The 20814-nt window shown below is 47.3% G+C and overlaps 13 non-coding genes across 13 annotated transcripts; all 13 read right to left on the bottom strand.

Moving 5' to 3' along the window:
• Nucleotides 1–313: 313 nt before the first annotated feature.
• Trnaa-ugc (transfer RNA alanine (anticodon UGC)) lies at nt 314–386 on the bottom strand. Its single transcript has one exon. It is a non-coding gene; the product is annotated as a tRNA-Ala (tRNA).
• Nucleotides 387–1444: 1058 nt separating this feature from the next.
• Trnaa-agc (transfer RNA alanine (anticodon AGC)) lies at nt 1445–1517 on the bottom strand. Its single transcript has one exon. It is a non-coding gene; the product is annotated as a tRNA-Ala (tRNA).
• A 423-nt stretch (nt 1518–1940) lies between these two features.
• Trnaa-ugc (transfer RNA alanine (anticodon UGC)) lies at nt 1941–2013 on the bottom strand. Its single transcript has one exon. It is a non-coding gene; the product is annotated as a tRNA-Ala (tRNA).
• A 1058-nt stretch (nt 2014–3071) lies between these two features.
• Trnaa-agc (transfer RNA alanine (anticodon AGC)) lies at nt 3072–3144 on the bottom strand. The gene has a single exon. It is a non-coding gene; the product is annotated as a tRNA-Ala (tRNA).
• Nucleotides 3145–3567: 423 nt separating this feature from the next.
• On the bottom strand, nt 3568–3640 carry Trnaa-ugc (transfer RNA alanine (anticodon UGC)). Its single transcript has one exon. It is a non-coding gene; the product is annotated as a tRNA-Ala (tRNA).
• Nucleotides 3641–4698: 1058 nt separating this feature from the next.
• Trnaa-agc (transfer RNA alanine (anticodon AGC)) lies at nt 4699–4771 on the bottom strand. Its single transcript has one exon. It is a non-coding gene; the product is annotated as a tRNA-Ala (tRNA).
• Nucleotides 4772–5194: 423 nt separating this feature from the next.
• On the bottom strand, nt 5195–5267 carry Trnaa-ugc (transfer RNA alanine (anticodon UGC)). The gene has a single exon. It is a non-coding gene; the product is annotated as a tRNA-Ala (tRNA).
• Nucleotides 5268–6325: 1058 nt separating this feature from the next.
• On the bottom strand, nt 6326–6398 carry Trnaa-agc (transfer RNA alanine (anticodon AGC)). Its single transcript has one exon. It is a non-coding gene; the product is annotated as a tRNA-Ala (tRNA).
• A 423-nt stretch (nt 6399–6821) lies between these two features.
• Nucleotides 6822–6894, bottom strand: Trnaa-ugc (transfer RNA alanine (anticodon UGC)). Its single transcript has one exon. It is a non-coding gene; the product is annotated as a tRNA-Ala (tRNA).
• Nucleotides 6895–13907: 7013 nt separating this feature from the next.
• On the bottom strand, nt 13908–13980 carry Trnaa-ugc (transfer RNA alanine (anticodon UGC)). Its single transcript has one exon. It is a non-coding gene; the product is annotated as a tRNA-Ala (tRNA).
• A 1058-nt stretch (nt 13981–15038) lies between these two features.
• On the bottom strand, nt 15039–15111 carry Trnaa-agc (transfer RNA alanine (anticodon AGC)). The gene has a single exon. It is a non-coding gene; the product is annotated as a tRNA-Ala (tRNA).
• A 423-nt stretch (nt 15112–15534) lies between these two features.
• Nucleotides 15535–15607, bottom strand: Trnaa-ugc (transfer RNA alanine (anticodon UGC)). The gene has a single exon. It is a non-coding gene; the product is annotated as a tRNA-Ala (tRNA).
• A 1058-nt stretch (nt 15608–16665) lies between these two features.
• On the bottom strand, nt 16666–16738 carry Trnaa-agc (transfer RNA alanine (anticodon AGC)). Its single transcript has one exon. It is a non-coding gene; the product is annotated as a tRNA-Ala (tRNA).
• Between the last annotated feature and the right edge of the window lie 4076 nt (nt 16739–20814).

Here is a 20814-nt window from a genome sequence, read left to right as displayed (position 1 = left end):
GTTTCCTGCATTCTGTATCGAATCGTAGTTGGCCAAAATTAAAGTGGCGCGCACAACGTCGAAAATAGCGTTCGGCCACCGCTCTGAGTAAGACGAACGTGTTGTCCACTCTCTAGACTTCTTTGAGGTTAGGCCGTTATACCTAAGACAGATTTGCACTCGATGACACCTCGACAACAGCCGGTCCTCACATTTACGTCTTGCTCTCCTTACGTCAGTATACATCACATGAGCTGTGACGCTGGCTTTGCAACATCTTGCGTGTCTTTAGGCTCGCCGCGACCAACACTTACCATGCACTGTCCACAAAACATGGAGGCGCCGGGGCTTGAACCCGGGACCTTTCACATGCAAAGCGAACGCTCTACCAACTGAGCTACGCCCCCAAGGGCAACAAAGCTGCGCTGTTTTCCATTCTTTGCTACTCTGATGTGCACGGACCTGATGGTTGGTTGGTTTGTAGGGGTGAAGGGACCAGTGTACAAAGGCGCGGTCAAGTTCATATACACAAGAGTTCCAAGTAGTTTCGATGCTCTGGTATTACGACTACAAATTACGTCTGTATTTAACGTCTTAAATTGAAAGGACAGTCGACTGATGACCACAGCAGTTGAGTCCCATAGTGCTCAGAGCCATTTTTTGAAAGGACAGTCACAAACCTTGTCGACAATCACACCGCGCCTGAGGTAACAAGCACATCTGAAGCCCAATTGTGCACTCGACTGTTCATGCCAACTCACTGCCTCGCACTTTACTACTGTGTACCACTCTTGTCGTCCAACTGCAAAACACTGGGCCACAACACGTTTCCGCGTCTCCATTGCACTGCGCAAACTACGAAACGCTCCCCAAACATGGCACTCACCCATGCAGACGACTTTTCCGACTTTCCACGACGCTCACGCAACGCTCACGCTAGTGAAAGCCTTATTTAGAGCTTGACGTCGCGCCCAAGCGAGTGAGCACATTTCGCCTACGGCTTAGGCCGCCCACCTAGTGTGGCTGCTCGGTGTCTGCAGGCAGCGAGGGGCTGCAAGCTTCCCGTGTTCGCGCCTGTGTCACCTCTGCTTGCTTGTCAGAGACAGAGTATCGCAAAACATACAACTCACTCCATGAATTGATTGCTACGGCATCTGTCATCAGCAGTCACAACTAGCAACACCAGTAGCAGCCGACTGCACGTAAAGAATGGGAATGTGCAGTGGGATTTTTGTGAACTCGGCGCAAGGCAGATCTTTCCGACATAGGTTTGAGAATCTTAAGGGCAGACTTGTACTGTTTCTAAATTCAGTGTAGCGGTGGGAGGAGGGTGCTTCCTGCGCGTAACATCACGCTTGCCAGTTGTGGCTGCTAATCGTTCGCTCGTATCTGCCTTGACACATTCGCTGGCTGTGAATTATCCCACTTGCGTGGCAGTGTGCGCATGTAGGTGTGTTAAAAATTCTGGAGGCGCTGGGTATCGATCCCAGTACCTCTCGCATGCTAAGCGAGCGCTCTACCATCTGAGCTACGCCCCCTGATGACAAATAGTGCTACATACAACCATATCAATATCACAGACCCCTTGCACTCCCATTATTCCGCAGACAAACACTATTCTCAATGTGTCCGTGAGGGTGTCTTTCAGGTTTCCTGCATTCTGTATCGAATCGTAGTTGGCCAAAATTAAAGTGGCGCGCACAACGTCGAAAATAGCGTTCGGCCACCGCTCTGAGTAAGACGAACGTGTTGTCCACTCTCTAGACTTCTTTGAGGTTAGGCCGTTATACCTAAGACAGATTTGCACTCGATGACACCTCGACAACAGCCGGTCCTCACATTTACGTCTTGCTCTCCTTACGTCAGTATACATCACATGAGCTGTGACGCTGGCTTTGCAACATCTTGCGTGTCTTTAGGCTCGCCGCGACCAACACTTACCATGCACTGTCCACAAAACATGGAGGCGCCGGGGCTTGAACCCGGGACCTTTCACATGCAAAGCGAACGCTCTACCAACTGAGCTACGCCCCCAAGGGCAACAAAGCTGCGCTGTTTTCCATTCTTTGCTACTCTGATGTGCACGGACCTGATGGTTGGTTGGTTTGTAGGGGTGAAGGGACCAGTGTACAAAGGCGCGGTCAAGTTCATATACACAAGAGTTCCAAGTAGTTTCGATGCTCTGGTATTACGACTACAAATTACGTCTGTATTTAACGTCTTAAATTGAAAGGACAGTCGACTGATGACCACAGCAGTTGAGTCCCATAGTGCTCAGAGCCATTTTTTGAAAGGACAGTCACAAACCTTGTCGACAATCACACCGCGCCTGAGGTAACAAGCACATCTGAAGCCCAATTGTGCACTCGACTGTTCATGCCAACTCACTGCCTCGCACTTTACTACTGTGTACCACTCTTGTCGTCCAACTGCAAAACACTGGGCCACAACACGTTTCCGCGTCTCCATTGCACTGCGCAAACTACGAAACGCTCCCCAAACATGGCACTCACCCATGCAGACGACTTTTCCGACCTTCCACGACGCTCACGCAACGCTCACGCTAGTGAAAGCCTTATTTAGAGCTTGACGTCGCGCCCAAGCGAGTGAGCACATTTCGCCTACGGCTTAGGCCGCCCACCTAGTGTGGCTGCTCGGTGTCTGCAGGCAGCGAGGGGCTGCAAGCTTCCCGTGTTCGCGCCTGTGTCACCTCTGCTTGCTTGTCAGAGACAGAGTATCGCAAAACATACAACTCACTCCATGAATTGATTGCTACGGCATCTGTCATCAGCAGTCACAACTAGCAACACCAGTAGCAGCCGACTGCACGTAAAGAATGGGAATGTGCAGTGGGATTTTTGTGAACTCGGCGCAAGGCAGATCTTTCCGACATAGGTTTGAGAATCTTAAGGGCAGACTTGTACTGTTTCTAAATTCAGTGTAGCGGTGGGAGGAGGGTGCTTCCTGCGCGTAACATCACGCTTGCCAGTTGTGGCTGCTAATCGTTCGCTCGTATCTGCCTTGACACATTCGCTGGCTGTGAATTATCCCACTTGCGTGGCAGTGTGCGCATGTAGGTGTGTTAAAAATTCTGGAGGCGCTGGGTATCGATCCCAGTACCTCTCGCATGCTAAGCGAGCGCTCTACCATCTGAGCTACGCCCCCTGATGACAAATAGTGCTACATACAACCATATCAATATCACAGACCCCTTGCACTCCCATTATTCCGCAGACAAACACTATTCTCAATGTGTCCGTGAGGGTGTCTTTCAGGTTTCCTGCATTCTGTATCGAATCGTAGTTGGCCAAAATTAAAGTGGCGCGCACAACGTCGAAAATAGCGTTCGGCCACCGCTCTGAGTAAGACGAACGTGTTGTCCACTCTCTAGACTTCTTTGAGGTTAGGCCGTTATACCTAAGACAGATTTGCACTCGATGACACCTCGACAACAGCCGGTCCTCACATTTACGTCTTGCTCTCCTTACGTCAGTATACATCACATGAGCTGTGACGCTGGCTTTGCAACATCTTGCGTGTCTTTAGGCTCGCCGCGACCAACACTTACCATGCACTGTCCACAAAACATGGAGGCGCCGGGGCTTGAACCCGGGACCTTTCACATGCAAAGCGAACGCTCTACCAACTGAGCTACGCCCCCAAGCGCAACAAAGCTGCGCTGTTTTCCATTCTTTGCTACTCTGATGTGCACGGACCTGATGGTTGGTTGGTTTGTAGGGGTGAAGGGACCAGTGTACAAAGGCGCGGTCAAGTTCATATACACAAGAGTTCCAAGTAGTTTCGATGCTCTGGTATTACGACTACAAATTACGTCTGTATTTAACGTCTTAAATTGAAAGGACAGTCGACTGATGACCACAGCAGTTGAGTCCCATAGTGCTCAGAGCCATTTTTTGAAAGGACAGTCACAAACCTTGTCGACAATCACACCGCGCCTGAGGTAACAAGCACATCTGAAGCCCAATTGTGCACTCGACTGTTCATGCCAACTCACTGCCTCGCACTTTACTACTGTGTACCACTCTTGTCGTCCAACTGCAAAACACTGGGCCACAACACGTTTCCGCGTCTCCATTGCACTGCGCAAACTACGAAACGCTCCCCAAACATGGCACTCACCCATGCAGACGACTTTTCCGACCTTCCACGACGCTCACGCAACGCTCACGCTAGTGAAAGCCTTATTTAGAGCTTGACGTCGCGCCCAAGCGAGTGAGCACATTTCGCCTACGGCTTAGGCCGCCCACCTAGTGTGGCTGCTCGGTGTCTGCAGGCAGCGAGGGGCTGCAAGCTTCCCGTGTTCGCGCCTGTGTCACCTCTGCTTGCTTGTCAGAGACAGAGTATCGCAAAACATACAACTCACTCCATGAATTGATTGCTACGGCATCTGTCATCAGCAGTCACAACTAGCAACACCAGTAGCAGCCGACTGCACGTAAAGAATGGGAATGTGCAGTGGGATTTTTGTGAACTCGGCGCAAGGCAGATCTTTCCGACATAGGTTTGAGAATCTTAAGGGCAGACTTGTACTGTTTCTAAATTCAGTGTAGCGGTGGGAGGAGGGTGCTTCCTGCGCGTAACATCACGCTTGCCAGTTGTGGCTGCTAATCGTTCGCTCGTATCTGCCTTGACACATTCGCTGGCTGTGAATTATCCCACTTGCGTGGCAGTGTGCGCATGTAGGTGTGTTAAAAATTCTGGAGGCGCTGGGTATCGATCCCAGTACCTCTCGCATGCTAAGCGAGCGCTCTACCATCTGAGCTACGCCCCCTGATGACAAATAGTGCTACATACAACCATATCAATATCACAGACCCCTTGCACTCCCATTATTCCGCAGACAAACACTATTCTCAATGTGTCCGTGAGGGTGTCTTTCAGGTTTCCTGCATTCTGTATCGAATCGTAGTTGGCCAAAATTAAAGTGGCGCGCACAACGTCGAAAATAGCGTTCGGCCACCGCTCTGAGTAAGACGAACGTGTTGTCCACTCTCTAGACTTCTTTGAGGTTAGGCCGTTATACCTAAGACAGATTTGCACTCGATGACACCTCGACAACAGCCGGTCCTCACATTTACGTCTTGCTCTCCTTACGTCAGTATACATCACATGAGCTGTGACGCTGGCTTTGCAACATCTTGCGTGTCTTTAGGCTCGCCGCGACCAACACTTACCATGCACTGTCCACAAAACATGGAGGCGCCGGGGCTTGAACCCGGGACCTTTCACATGCAAAGCGAACGCTCTACCAACTGAGCTACGCCCCCAAGCGCAACAAAGCTGCGCTGTTTTCCATTCTTTGCTACTCTGATGTGCACGGACCTGATGGTTGGTTGGTTTGTAGGGGTGAAGGGACCAGTGTACAAAGGCGCGGTCAAGTTCATATACACAAGAGTTCCAAGTAGTTTCGATGCTCTGGTATTACGACTACAAATTACGTCTGTATTTAACGTCTTAAATTGAAAGGACAGTCGACTGATGACCACAGCAGTTGAGTCCCATAGTGCTCAGAGCCATTTTTTGAAAGGACAGTCACAAACCTTGTCGACAATCACACCGCGCCTGAGGTAACAAGCACATCTGAAGCCCAATTGTGCACTCGACTGTTCATGCCAACTCACTGCCTCGCACTTTACTACTGTGTACCACTCTTGTCGTCCAACTGCAAAACACTGGGCCACAACACGTTTCCGCGTCTCCATTGCACTGCGCAAACTACGAAACGCTCCCCAAACATGGCACTCACCCATGCAGACGACTTTTCCGACCTTCCACGACGCTCACGCAACGCTCACGCTAGTGAAAGCCTTATTTAGAGCTTGACGTCGCGCCCAAGCGAGTGAGCACATTTCGCCTACGGCTTAGGCCGCCCACCTAGTGTGGCTGCTCGGTGTCTGCAGGCAGCGAGGGGCTGCAAGCTTCCCGTGTTCGCGCCTGTGTCACCTCTGCTTGCTTGTCAGAGACAGAGTATCGCAAAACATACAACTCACTCCATGAATTGATTGCTACGGCATCTGTCATCAGCAGTCACAACTAGCAACACCAGTAGCAGCCGACTGCACGTAAAGAATGGGAATGTGCAGTGGGATTTTTGTGAACTCGGCGCAAGGCAGATCTTTCCGACATAGGTTTGAGAATCTTAAGGGCAGACTTGTACTGTTTCTAAATTCAGTGTAGCGGTGGGAGGAGGGTGCTTCCTGCGCGTAACATCACGCTTGCCAGTTGTGGCTGCTAATCGTTCGCTCGTATCTGCCTTGACACATTCGCTGGCTGTGAATTATCCCACTTGCGTGGCAGTGTGCGCATGTAGGTGTGTTAAAAATTCTGGAGGCGCTGGGTATCGATCCCAGTACCTCTCGCATGCTAAGCGAGCGCTCTACCATCTGAGCTACGCCCCCTGATGACAAATAGTGCTACATACAACCATATCAATATCACAGACCCCTTGCACTCCCATTATTCCGCAGACAAACACTATTCTCAATGTGTCCGTGAGGGTGTCTTTCAGGTTTCCTGCATTCTGTATCGAATCGTAGTTGGCCAAAATTAAAGTGGCGCGCACAACGTCGAAAATAGCGTTCGGCCACCGCTCTGAGTAAGACGAACGTGTTGTCCACTCTCTAGACTTCTTTGAGGTTAGGCCGTTATACCTAAGACAGATTTGCACTCGATGACACCTCGACAACAGCCGGTCCTCACATTTACGTCTTGCTCTCCTTACGTCAGTATACATCACATGAGCTGTGACGCTGGCTTTGCAACATCTTGCGTGTCTTTAGGCTCGCCGCGACCAACACTTACCATGCACTGTCCACAAAACATGGAGGCGCCGGGGCTTGAACCCGGGACCTTTCACATGCAAAGCGAACGCTCTACCAACTGAGCTACGCCCCCAAGGGCAACAAAGCTGCGCTGTTTTCCATTCTTTGCTACTCTGATGTGCACGGACCTGATGGTTGGTTGGTTTGTAGGGGTGAAGGGACCAGTGTACAAAGGCGCGGTCAAGTTCATATACACAAGAGTTCCAAGTAGTTTCGATGCTCTGGTATTACGACTACAAATTACGTCTGTATTTAACGTCTTAAATTGAAAGGACAGTCGACTGATGACCACAGCAGTTGAGTCCCATAGTGCTCAGAGCCATTTTTTGAAAGGACAGTCACAAACCTTGTCGACAATCACACCGCGCCTGAGGTAACAAGCACATCTGAAGCCCAATTGTGCACTCGACTGTTCATGCCAACTCACTGCCTCGCACTTTACTACTGTGTACCACTCTTGTCGTCCAACTGCAAAACACTGGGCCACAACACGTTTCCGCGTCTCCATTGCACTGCGCAAACTACGAAACGCTCCCCAAACATGGCACTCACCCATGCAGACGACTTTTCCGACTTTCCACGACGCTCACGCAACGCTCACGCTAGTGAAAGCCTTATTTAGAGCTTGACGTCGCGCCCAAGCGAGTGAGCACATTTCGCCTACGGCTTAGGCCGCCCACCTAGTGTGGCTGCTCGGTGTCTGCAGGCAGCGAGGGGCTGCAAGCTTCCCGTGTTCGCGCCTGTGTCACCTCTGCTTGCTTGTCAGAGACAGAGTATCGCAAAACATACAACTCACTCCATGAATTGATTGCTACGGCATCTGTCATCAGCAGTCACAACTAGCAACACCAGTAGCAGCCGACTGCACGTAAAGAATGGGAATGTGCAGTGGGATTTTTGTGAACTCGGCGCAAGGCAGATCTTTCCGACATAGGTTTGAGAATCTTAAGGGCAGACTTGTACTGTTTCTAAATTCAGTGTAGCGGTGGGAGGAGGGTGCTTCCTGCGCGTAACATCACGCTTGCCAGTTGTGGCTGCTAATCGTTCGCTCGTATCTGCCTTGACACATTCGCTGGCTGTGAATTATCCCACTTGCGTGGCAGTGTGCGCATGTAGGTGTGTTAAAAATTCTGGAGGCGCTGGGTATCGATCCCAGTACCTCTCGCATGCTAAGCGAGCGCTCTACCATCTTTTTTTTTTTTTTTTTTTTTTTGCATTCTTCACACGACGTCGTCGTTCCACGACTTACAGGGGTTGCTGTTGACGCTGAATCAGCTCACCCCAGGCTTAATGATCGAGCTCGAGGCACCCAAGAAAAAGAATAATTTTAGCAGAGCGTGGTTTCGATCCACGGACCTCTGGGTTATTTTTTTTTTTTTTTAGATTTAGTCAGACGCCTTAACCACTTTTTTTTTTTTTTTTTTTTTTTTTTTTTTTTGAAGTCGATATGAACATGACTGACGCTGAGACTAGAACTCGTCACAGTTGTCTGCTGGGTAGGGACAGATGAGAGGGGCTGCTGCATCATCAACAAACTAACCGATCCCTTGTTGTTCAAAAACAATGTCCAACATATTGCCAAAGATTTGTTTCAAATTTCCCGTTTGTTTCATTCTCCAATAGGCATTATGCATGTATGCTAAAAATTCGACTAGGTTGTCGCCGTCCCGTCTGGTGATCGTATAATGCACGTAATTTGCCAATATCCACATCATTGTAGCATTCTTAGCCATAGGATAGTAGTCCTTATCTGGGGTCGTGATGATAGTGATCGAGATACTCGCTGGCGAGCTTCTCGATAATAGTGCGAGGTTTTTCCTCACCCATCGCCAGTTGTTTAAGTGGCCGCAGCAGGTGAAACGATGAAGCAAAGTGTCGATTAAACCACACTGAACACATTTGTCAGAGGGATGTAAGCCTATTCTATGTAATTTTTCATTAGTGGCAATGGTATCGTTCACCACCTGGTACCAAGTCGATGCAACATCCCATGAATGAATCTTAAGACTAACATTCCTCCAGAGGGTCTTCCAGTTACAAGATGGATTTTTTACCTCAATTGTATTACATTTACGCATCTTAGTCCATTTCTGCATGACAACATTCGTTGGCAAATGCGTGTTGCGTAAGATGCTTTCGCCTACATAACTTGTTTCAATGAAATATTCGCGGACATGTTTCAGCTTGAAGTGTATTTTGCTGATGTCGACGGGCGGGTGCATGTTTCCGGGGCGAACGACGTGGAACAGACTTGCAGCTATGTTTGGGGCATGACTGTATACCAGGCGCGAAGTTCGTTTCAGAAAAAGGGCGGTGGCTTTTTTATGGATGTCAGTGAGCCCTAACCCGCCGTCGGGTCGTGATTTTGTGAGCGTGGCACTGTCGAGTTTAAAAATATTCCCCTTCCACACGAATCTGCTAGCTAGTTGCAACATTTTTCTGGCCTGAACTTTAGGTATGGGAAATACTTGTGCCAGGTAGTATGCTTTGGAGAAAATACATAGATTGACAATCTTGACCCTTTCAATCAAGTTCGCAGAGCGCCAGTTATTTTCAACAATGAGACCATGCATGCTGTTCGTAACTGCTTTCCAGTTTTTCGCCGCCATTTTAAGAGGACATTTGTCGACGATGATACCTAGTGACTTAGGATTGTCCACTTTTTGGGCCCAGGGGATGGATACATGGTCAAGACCTCTCAAGTTAACCAGTTTGCATTTTCCTTCATTGAGTTTAGCTCCAGACACCTTACTGTAGTTGTCTATTTCCGTTTTAATTGTCTTTACGTCGTTTACACAACGAATAACTGCTGTAACATCATCGGCATAGGCACGCACCGCAAAACGAGCTCTTGATAGAGATAGACCTGGTAATGTGGACTCCAGGTGTCTGAGGACAGGTTCCAGAGAAAAGGCAAAGAGCAACATCGAGAGAGGACTTCCCTGTGGGACCCCACTCTTAAGTGGGATCGGTTTTGTCAACTGGCCGTTAACACACAATCGGGTGGTAATGCCTGTGATGACATTGCGGAGTAAGGTTACTGCTATGTTATCTAGTCCAATTCTTTCCATGATCTGGAGTATGTAACGGTGACTCACACGATCAAAAGCCTTAGAAAGGTCGACAAACAGTAGGGCACAGTTGATGTTGGTCGCCGCTGTGATCGAAATTACGTCCCTGATTTCAGCTATTGTCGTCGTTACGCATCTGCCAGGGATGCAAGACTGATGAGGTTTGATGACATGCCGGGCTATCAAGATCAATCTACTGTTTATCGCTCTGGCAATAGTCTTATAATCAAAATTTAGCAGCATGATAGGCCGGAAGTTATCAATTTGCCTGTGACCTCGTTGTTTCGGTATGAGCACTGTTCTACCTTCTTTCAACTCGTCCGGTATTCTGTGGCCTCGAAAGACTTCATTGATAATTTCCGTAAGGGTGGGTCCAATGACATGCCAAAACTTGTGATAGAATTCTTTGGGGAGACCATCTGGACCAGGGGATTTGTTTGCTTGGGAACCGACAATTAAGTCTAAGACATCTGAAACTGCGAAATCGGCAAGAAATTCATTGTTGTCTTCTGCTGTTAAGTGACTGCCCAGAGTCTGAAGGAAATCTGACGTCAGATGTTCATCAAGCGGCTCGGATGAGTATAATTCACTATAATAACGATAAAAAGCCTGAACAATATCCTTGTGGTGCACAAGGTGATCACCGTCTGGGGTGGCTAGGTCGTCAATGAAGGTCCGCACACGATTGGAACGGTGTTTGATGAGATGGTATAAAGAAGCCATTTCTCTATCACTAACAGATTTGGTCTTAGCTTTAATTTTTAGGCCATCTAACTGCCTTCGCTTAATGTTTAACAGCTTCGCTTTGACCTTCTGGATTTGCGCAGCGTAAACGTTGGAGTCATGAGATCTGTCATATAATTCTCGTAAAACGGTATAATAAAATTCTGTTGTCCTCTTGTTATCCGTCGCTTTCTGATAGCTGTAAGAGATCAGACATTGTCGCAGTTTTCTTTTAGCTGTGTGTGTCCACCACTCTAGTTTAGTTCTGTGCTTGTTAATGGAGCGGAGACAAAAATTCCATGTTGCACAAATGGCATCTTCAAGCTCCAGGTCTTGAAGATGAGAAGTGTTAAGCATCCACTGACCTTTGAACCTTTTTGTTGGTTGCTTGTCGAGATTTAAGGTGACAGCATAGGCACAATGATCAGAGAAGGGAGCTGGAATAACTTCAGTATCAAGAACACGGTTGCCGATGTGAGACGATATATAGATGCGGTCAAGTCGACTACTTGAAGTCGGGGTAAAAAAAGTAAATTTAACCAGGGTAGGATGAAGAATTTCCCACGTATCTTTCAGCCGAACCTTGGTGACGAGTTCGCGAAGTTCATGACAGTAATTAAAGTGTGGCCTCTGATCCTTCTGGTGTACCACGCAGTTAAAATCACCACCTAGGACAATGTTAACGGGGTCCTTTCGAAGCAAATAAATGACTTCATCTTTAAAATAGGCTCTTCTCGCTGTCTTGTAACTGCTGCCGGAGGGTGCATACACATTGACTACTGTGACATCAAAGATTTTACAGCTAATACCGCGACCAGATTCAAGTTTTTCGACTTCTGTGACGGGGATACCATTACGGACTAGCATGGCCGTGCCTGTAGAAAGTTCGTGAGCTACGTTTTCAATGGTTTGGAAACCAGGAATATCAAGATTTTTGACTGCCACCTCCTGTAGTAGAATGATGTCTGCGTCAGATTCGTAAACGAATTGCCGCAGCAGTGCTACTTTAAGGTCGGATTGCAGTTTGTTAATATTTATGGTTAACAGTTTATAGGCTTGAGACATGTCTACATTAACTTAGACATTGAGGACTGTCAGTGTGGCATACAAACTACATCACAAAAAATATTGAAAAAACCATCCGGAACATCCGGAACAAAACAGAAAAACAACCTATAGAGGCCTTCCGACCTAACGCAACGTCACTATGCCGTAAATAAGTATCCATTAATCGTTACTACTGTGGGGGTGGACCTCGCCGACACTTTTGGTGGGACTGCCGTCAAGTTCCTCACGCACAATTTCGTACCCGATATTCTTCTGTGTCAAATCGGATTTCCCTTGGTGCGACTGTGGTGATGGCGATGGATGGCGTGAAGCCGAAAGATTAGGCTGCGGTTTGAGTTTGCGTCGTGCAGTGGGTTGAGATGCCGATAGTGTTGTCGAGTCATCGGCCTTCTGTGTTGCTGTTTCCGTCCGACCGACACTCGTGGGCTGTTGTGTGGCAACAGCTTTCTCCTGTTTGTTTCTACCTGGGGCTTGTGGTCGTAGTTTGTTGTGGGGCCGATGTTTACCCGCCACCTCCTCATGTTGGTCGCGTTGAGGCGGCTGTCGTGCATCGCCGGTGACACTCGAAGTTGGTGGCAGTTGCTGTTGGCCGGGAGGATCCTCTGTTTCCACATCCGATTTGTTGGTGGCAGGTGGTACTGCAGGATCGATCTGCATACAATCAGCTTCTACTAAATCTCTGTCAGCTGAAGGTCGTGGTTTTCTGATCGTGGGAGAGGTTCGAGATAATTCATCTTCTGAATGATCATCGCTTTGCTCCAGTGGCCGTTTTTTAGTCTGTAAATCACTGTCAGGGGGAACAGATTCGAGATTCGTCGGGGCTACGATAGGTGGAAAATCAGTGACACTGCAAGGAATGTCAGGTGAAATTTCCTTAGCAACATCATCTTCAGGTTGGACATGTGTACCGTTTGCCATAACTTCACTGAGTGTCAATTTGCGTCGCTGCATGAGATTAGTTTTTAAGACAAACACACGGCGGGGACAATCCTGCCGAAAATGACCTGACTCATTACAGACATGACACGTAGGGACTTGTCCAGTATAAATAATGTGAGCCTTGTGACCTTCAACGGAGATATGTGACGGGATGTTAGTCTTAACTTCCATTTCAACCGATCTTATTCCTTTAAAGCACTGGAGTTTATAATGCCGCGACCAACGTTCATTAATGATTTCTTTAACATCCCCATATTGAGACAGAGCAACCTTAATGCTTTCGTTTTCAAGTTCAATTGGTAAATTAAGAACTCGAACAGTCCGATATGTAGTATCAGCCCTTTTGATAGAAACCATACTCTTAGTGCCGTCCCTATGGGTAAACTCGACTTGATTGCCAAACTTATCGCGAATTTTATCAACCGTTAACGGATTGAAGAACTTAACAAACACACAGTAATTGTCAGAATCAAGTTGGGTAGTATGGACAGAATCCGGATTAATGCCAATTACCTCTGTCAGCCATTCGTGCACCTCGAGAGCAGACGGTTGAACTCGGCGAGTTTCCTTTTCAAACGAAAAAACCAAGGTGTTCTTCCTGATGGAGGCAGCCATGTTGTGCAGCACCGGTCGGATTACGGTCAGAACCGAAAATCCGTAGAACGACGAATATACGAAAACGAACAAATACACAAAACCGGTGTAGAACAGATGTCAATTTAAACACTGAACAGAAAGCAGCACACACGCAACGGTAAACACTAGCGTAAGCGCTGTAGTCACGGAGCGGCGGCTAGTACGTCCGTACGCGACGGCAGCTAGAGCCAGAATGCGAGCGCTCTACCATCTGAGCTACGCCCCCTGATGACAAATAGTGCTACATACAACCATATCAATATCACAGACCCCTTGCACTCCCATTATTCCGCAGACAAACACTATTCTCAATGTGTCCGTGAGGGTGTCTTTCAGGTTTCCTGCATTCTGTATCGAATCGTAGTTGGCCAAAATTAAAGTGGCGCGCACAACGTCGAAAATAGCGTTCGGCCACCGCTCTGAGTAAGACGAACGTGTTGTCCACTCTCTAGACTTCTTTGAGGTTAGGCCGTTATACCTAAGACAGATTTGCACTCGATGACACCTCGACAACAGCCGGTCCTCACATTTACGTCTTGCTCTCCTTACGTCAGTATACATCACATGAGCTGTGACGCTGGCTTTGCAACATCTTGCGTGTCTTTAGGCTCGCCGCGACCAACACTTACCATGCACTGTCCACAAAACATGGAGGCGCCGGGGCTTGAACCCGGGACCTTTCACATGCAAAGCGAACGCTCTACCAACTGAGCTACGCCCCCAAGCGCAACAAAGCTGCGCTGTTTTCCATTCTTTGCTACTCTGATGTGCACGGACCTGATGGTTGGTTGGTTTGTAGGGGTGAAGGGACCAGTGTACAAAGGCGCGGTCAAGTTCATATACACAAGAGTTCCAAGTAGTTTCGATGCTCTGGTATTACGACTACAAATTACGTCTGTATTTAACGTCTTAAATTGAAAGGACAGTCGACTGATGACCACAGCAGTTGAGTCCCATAGTGCTCAGAGCCATTTTTTGAAAGGACAGTCACAAACCTTGTCGACAATCACACCGCGCCTGAGGTAACAAGCACATCTGAAGCCCAATTGTGCACTCGACTGTTCATGCCAACTCACTGCCTCGCACTTTACTACTGTGTACCACTCTTGTCGTCCAACTGCAAAACACTGGGCCACAACACGTTTCCGCGTCTCCATTGCACTGCGCAAACTACGAAACGCTCCCCAAACATGGCACTCACCCATGCAGACGACTTTTCCGACCTTCCACGACGCTCACGCAACGCTCACGCTAGTGAAAGCCTTATTTAGAGCTTGACGTCGCGCCCAAGCGAGTGAGCACATTTCGCCTACGGCTTAGGCCGCCCACCTAGTGTGGCTGCTCGGTGTCTGCAGGCAGCGAGGGGCTGCAAGCTTCCCGTGTTCGCGCCTGTGTCACCTCTGCTTGCTTGTCAGAGACAGAGTATCGCAAAACATACAACTCACTCCATGAATTGATTGCTACGGCATCTGTCATCAGCAGTCACAACTAGCAACACCAGTAGCAGCCGACTGCACGTAAAGAATGGGAATGTGCAGTGGGATTTTTGTGAACTCGGCGCAAGGCAGATCTTTCCGACATAGGTTTGAGAATCTTAAGGGCAGACTTGTACTGTTTCTAAATTCAGTGTAGCGGTGGGAGGAGGGTGCTTCCTGCGCGTAACATCACGCTTGCCAGTTGTGGCTGCTAATCGTTCGCTCGTATCTGCCTTGACACATTCGCTGGCTGTGAATTATCCCACTTGCGTGGCAGTGTGCGCATGTAGGTGTGTTAAAAATTCTGGAGGCGCTGGGTATCGATCCCAGTACCTCTCGCATGCTAAGCGAGCGCTCTACCATCTGAGCTACGCCCCCTGATGACAAATAGTGCTACATACAACCATATCAATATCACAGACCCCTTGCACTCCCATTATTCCGCAGACAAACACTATTCTCAATGTGTCCGTGAGGGTGTCTTTCAGGTTTCCTGCATTCTGTATCGAATCGTAGTTGGCCAAAATTAAAGTGGCGCGCACAACGTCGAAAATAGCGTTCGGCCACCGCTCTGAGTAAGACGAACGTGTTGTCCACTCTCTAGACTTCTTTGAGGTTAGGCCGTTATACCTAAGACAGATTTGCACTCGATGACACCTCGACAACAGCCGGTCCTCACATTTACGTCTTGCTCTCCTTACGTCAGTATACATCACATGAGCTGTGACGCTGGCTTTGCAACATCTTGCGTGTCTTTAGGCTCGCCGCGACCAACACTTACCATGCACTGTCCACAAAACATGGAGGCGCCGGGGCTTGAACCCGGGACCTTTCACATGCAAAGCGAACGCTCTACCAACTGAGCTACGCCCCCAAGGGCAACAAAGCTGCGCTGTTTTCCATTCTTTGCTACTCTGATGTGCACGGACCTGATGGTTGGTTGGTTTGTAGGGGTGAAGGGACCAGTGTACAAAGGCGCGGTCAAGTTCATATACACAAGAGTTCCAAGTAGTTTCGATGCTCTGGTATTACGACTACAAATTACGTCTGTATTTAACGTCTTAAATTGAAAGGACAGTCGACTGATGACCACAGCAGTTGAGTCCCATAGTGCTCAGAGCCATTTTTTGAAAGGACAGTCACAAACCTTGTCGACAATCACACCGCGCCTGAGGTAACAAGCACATCTGAAGCCCAATTGTGCACTCGACTGTTCATGCCAACTCACTGCCTCGCACTTTACTACTGTGTACCACTCTTGTCGTCCAACTGCAAAACACTGGGCCACAACACGTTTCCGCGTCTCCATTGCACTGCGCAAACTACGAAACGCTCCCCAAACATGGCACTCACCCATGCAGACGACTTTTCCGACCTTCCACGACGCTCACGCAACGCTCACGCTAGTGAAAGCCTTATTTAGAGCTTGACGTCGCGCCCAAGCGAGTGAGCACATTTCGCCTACGGCTTAGGCCGCCCACCTAGTGTGGCTGCTCGGTGTCTGCAGGCAGCGAGGGGCTGCAAGCTTCCCGTGTTCGCGCCTGTGTCACCTCTGCTTGCTTGTCAGAGACAGAGTATCGCAAAACATACAACTCACTCCATGAATTGATTGCTACGGCATCTGTCATCAGCAGTCACAACTAGCAACACCAGTAGCAGCCGACTGCACGTAAAGAATGGGAATGTGCAGTGGGATTTTTGTGAACTCGGCGCAAGGCAGATCTTTCCGACATAGGTTTGAGAATCTTAAGGGCAGACTTGTACTGTTTCTAAATTCAGTGTAGCGGTGGGAGGAGGGTGCTTCCTGCGCGTAACATCACGCTTGCCAGTTGTGGCTGCTAATCGTTCGCTCGTATCTGCCTTGACACATTCGCTGGCTGTGAATTATCCCACTTGCGTGGCAGTGTGCGCATGTAGGTGTGTTAAAAATTCTGGAGGCGCTGGGTATCGATCCCAGTACCTCTCGCATGCTAAGCGAGCGCTCTACCATCTGAGCTACGCCCCCTGATGACAAATAGTGCTACATACAACCATATCAATATCACAGACCCCTTGCACTCCCATTATTCCGCAGACAAACACTATTCTCAATGTGTCCGTGAGGGTGTCTTTCAGGTTTCCTGCATTCTGTATCGAATCGTAGTTGGCCAAAATTAAAGTGGCGCGCACAACGTCGAAAATAGCGTTCGGCCACCGCTCTGAGTAAGACGAACGTGTTGTCCACTCTCTAGACTTCTTTGAGGTTAGGCCGTTATACCTAAGACAGATTTGCACTCGATGACACCTCGACAACAGCCGGTCCTCACATTTACGTCTTGCTCTCCTTACGTCAGTATACATCACATGAGCTGTGACGCTGGCTTTGCAACATCTTGCGTGTCTTTAGGCTCGCCGCGACCAACACTTACCATGCACTGTCCACAAAACATGGAGGCGCCGGGGCTTACCCGGGACCTTTCACATGCAAAGCGAACGCTCTACCAACTTTTTTTTTTTTGTTTTTTTTGTTTTTTTTTTTTTATTTATTTTTTTTTTTTTTTGGATCCGAAGTCCGACGCCTTATCCATTTTTTTTTCTTTTTTTTCACTTTTTTTTAATTTTTTTTTTAATTTTCCTAGTGCCTTAAACCAGCGCCTTTTTTTTTATTTTTAATTTAAAGCTTTCAGTGTCAGATAAGCGTCGGCAATGAGGGCAGGGGTCAAAAAATGCTGAGGCCTGGCCTCAATGCCGCCCCTCATCCGTCACCTAATTGCAGAATTTCCATTTGTTGCGCGCTTTGTAGTTTTAATTATAAATTGCCATCTCGGCTAGGCGTCATAATTGAAAAAAAAAAAAAAAAGAATTTGAATTTAAGTGCTGATTGATGACAATCTTTAAATAAATGAATTTCTTCTCTTAATAAATGTGGGAAAAAATTTCGGGACTCCCTTCATTTGTTGCGACTTAAATACGGTGCTTAAATTTAAAGATGAACTGAATCATATAGTGTTCTTTGCTTCTCCGATTATTGTTGTATAATAGAAAGTCTTTTGTTTGCTCTTCGCTGTCATCCGATTCCCAGTCGCTCGAAAACAATTTTGAGCATGTTGCCATACGTCTTCTTATGGCCTGGATATTTAACTATTCTATCATATTCATTTTTCAGGTACATATGAAAATCAATGATATTGTCGTTCCCTAAGTTATTAACGACATAGCTAACGTATGTTCCCATTAACCAATGAATTGAGTTATTTTTGGTGGCAGGGAAATATTGTATCTGTGGCCGGAGAAGTATCAGAGGCTGAAAATTGTCGGTGGATGATCTTGTCAGGAAAGCCAATTGGTCTCTCAACCATTTCCAGTTGTCCATATGCCCAGCACACGTGAATCTGTGGACTGTGGTATCGAGGAGATTACATTTGAGACAAAGGTTTGTTTGGCTAATCCCGATGGAGTGCAACCGTTCGTTGGTGCTAACTATATTGTTGACCGATTTGTACCATGATGTTTTGGCGTCGGAGGAGAGACCACGCAGGTTGATATTCTTCCATATAGTTGCCCAATCGTAATACGGATATTTTTCTTCTATTTTATTCTTCCCTTCAGTTTTCGTTCTGAGACACATAATTGCTCGGGCCGTTAACTGCCGCGAATTGGTTATTTCGCTATTGATATAACTCAGATCGACGAAAAATGTACGCACATGACGAAGACGGGGATTGATTTTGTGCACATCAACTGGCGCGTGGAGACTTGCAGGTCTAAGAATTTCAAATAGCTTAGTTGTAATGCTTGTAGCGTTTTCATTAAGAAGACTAGTGGTCCGTTTGAGGAAAAGAGCAGAGGCCTTGTTCTTAATATCAGTTAATCCCAGACCTCCATTGCTGGGATCTAGGGTAGCTGTTCTCCCAGTCACTCTAAACACTTCACCTCGCCATAGGTAGTTAGTGACGATTGACATTATCTTTCCAGCGATCATGGTGGGAAGTGGAAAGAGTTGCGCAGTATAATAAGCTTTTGATAAAAGGCAATTATTAACTAAATGAATTCTCTGATACTGATTTAAAGGTCGGGGCAGGTTTTCTCTGATGGCTCCTTGAATATATCCGGATGTAGTTTTCCAATTTAGGGCTGCCATTTTTAGTGGACACGTAGTCAGAGTCGTCCCTAGTGATTTACACTGAGTGACCGGTGTTGCCCAAGTGACAGTTACGTGTTGAAAACCCCGCAGGTTTAGAAATCTGCTCTTATTGGCATTGGTGGTGGCTCCCGACACGCTGCAGTACTTTTTAAGGAGCAGTTCTAATTTGGAAATGTCATCGACGTTCCGTAATACGACGCCTACATCATCAGCGTATGCATTTGTGACTGTTTTGTGACCTGCTAACGTAATACCTGTTAGATTGGCGTGGAGACTGCGGAGTAGCGGCTCCAAGGAAAAGACGAATAGAAGCATGGAAAGCGGGCTGCCCTGAGGAACGCCACGCCGTATCTGAATCTGCTTAGTTCTTTGGCAGTTGACAGAGATACTTGCGCTGATTCCCAACGCAACGTTCTTAACCACACTGAGAGCTCGTTCGTCAAAGCCGATTTTTCTCATTGTTTTAAGAAGGAACCTGTGATCCACACGGTCGAAGGCTTTGTGAAAATCAATAAAACAAATGGCACATTTGATGTTCGTCACTGAGGTGATGGCAATTAAGTCCCTGTATTCCGCAATACTTTTGAAAATAGTCCTGCCAGGTACACATGACTGATGTTGACTTACTATTTTTTTGGCTAAAAGTGAAAGTCTGTTGTTTAACATTCTAGCTATGATTTTATAGTCGGAGTTAAGCAACGAAATAGGGCGAAAGTTGTTTAGATTTCGCTTCGAAGTTGTCTTTGGAACTAGTACTATTGTGCATTCTTTCATAGCAGCAGGGAGTGGTTTTCCTTGGATAATCTCGTTTGCCATTTGAGTGAACTGTGCTCCTATGAGGGACCAGTATCGTAGATAAAATTCAACGGGCAACCCATCCGGCCCCGGTGACTTTTGTAAAGGAGACTTGCGGACGGTTTCGTGGAGTTCCTCTTCAGTGAGATCAGTAAGAAGTCCTTCATTTTCCTCTTCTGACAGCTGAGGAACTATGCTGCCAAGAAATTCTTCGAAGGATTCTTCGCATAACGGACTGGCTGAATATAGATTGTGGTAATACTTGTAAACCTCGTTGACAATCTCTTTCTGAGAAGTAATGGTCAGACCGGTCGAAGTCTGGATCTCATCAAGAAAGGTTCGTCTCCTGTATTTTGCGTGGCGCAAGAGGTGATACAAGGAAGCAGTTTCGTCCTCTGATAATGTCTTGGCTTTTGACTTTACTTTTAGTCCTTCCAGCTGTTGTTGTTTAATACGGAGTAATTTGGCCTTAGTTTTCTTAATGTCTTCCAAACGAATACCGGAAATGCTCGCCTGGTCATACAAGTTTCGTAACATTGCATAATAAAACTCTATGGTGTTCTTGAGTTCTCGGGATCGTTGAAGACTGTAATGAATTAAAACGTTCCTCAGTTTTGGTTTTGCCCTGTTGCACCACCAGTCGGTAACAGTCACATAGCGATCTACCGAGCGCAAGCACATATTCCACGTTTCGTGGACAACATCTGCTAACTCATTGTCCTGTAACAAAGATACGTTCAGCTTCCACTGACTTCTTAAACGGCGAGTTGGTTGTGCCCTTAAATTGAGAGAAGCCAGCATACTGCAATGGTCGGAGAAATATACAGGAATCGTCTCGACTTTAACTAAGGATCTTTCCATACCTTGTGAGACATATATCCTATCAATCCTGCTACAGGACTGTGTAGCTATGTACGTATAAGCAACAACAGTGGGATATTTAATTTCCCAAGTATCTCTGAGTTTTAGATCCGTGACTAGCCGCTTCAACTCGTTACAGCAATTAAAATTGGGAGTCTGATCTTTTTTATTGAGTACACAGTTAAAATCGCCGCCAATTAAAAGTTCTGGCGGGTTTTTCCGTAATAGATATATTATTTCTTCCCTAAAAAAATGTGCCCTTTCCGGTCTATTGGAGGTCCCTGACGGGGCATACAGGTTAA

This window comes from Schistocerca nitens, unplaced genomic scaffold (genome assembly GCF_023898315.1).
Source record: "Schistocerca nitens isolate TAMUIC-IGC-003100 unplaced genomic scaffold, iqSchNite1.1 HiC_scaffold_172, whole genome shotgun sequence".
NCBI lineage: Eukaryota > Metazoa > Arthropoda > Insecta > Orthoptera > Acrididae > Schistocerca > Schistocerca nitens.
This window is presented reverse-complemented; position numbering and strand designations above follow the sequence as displayed.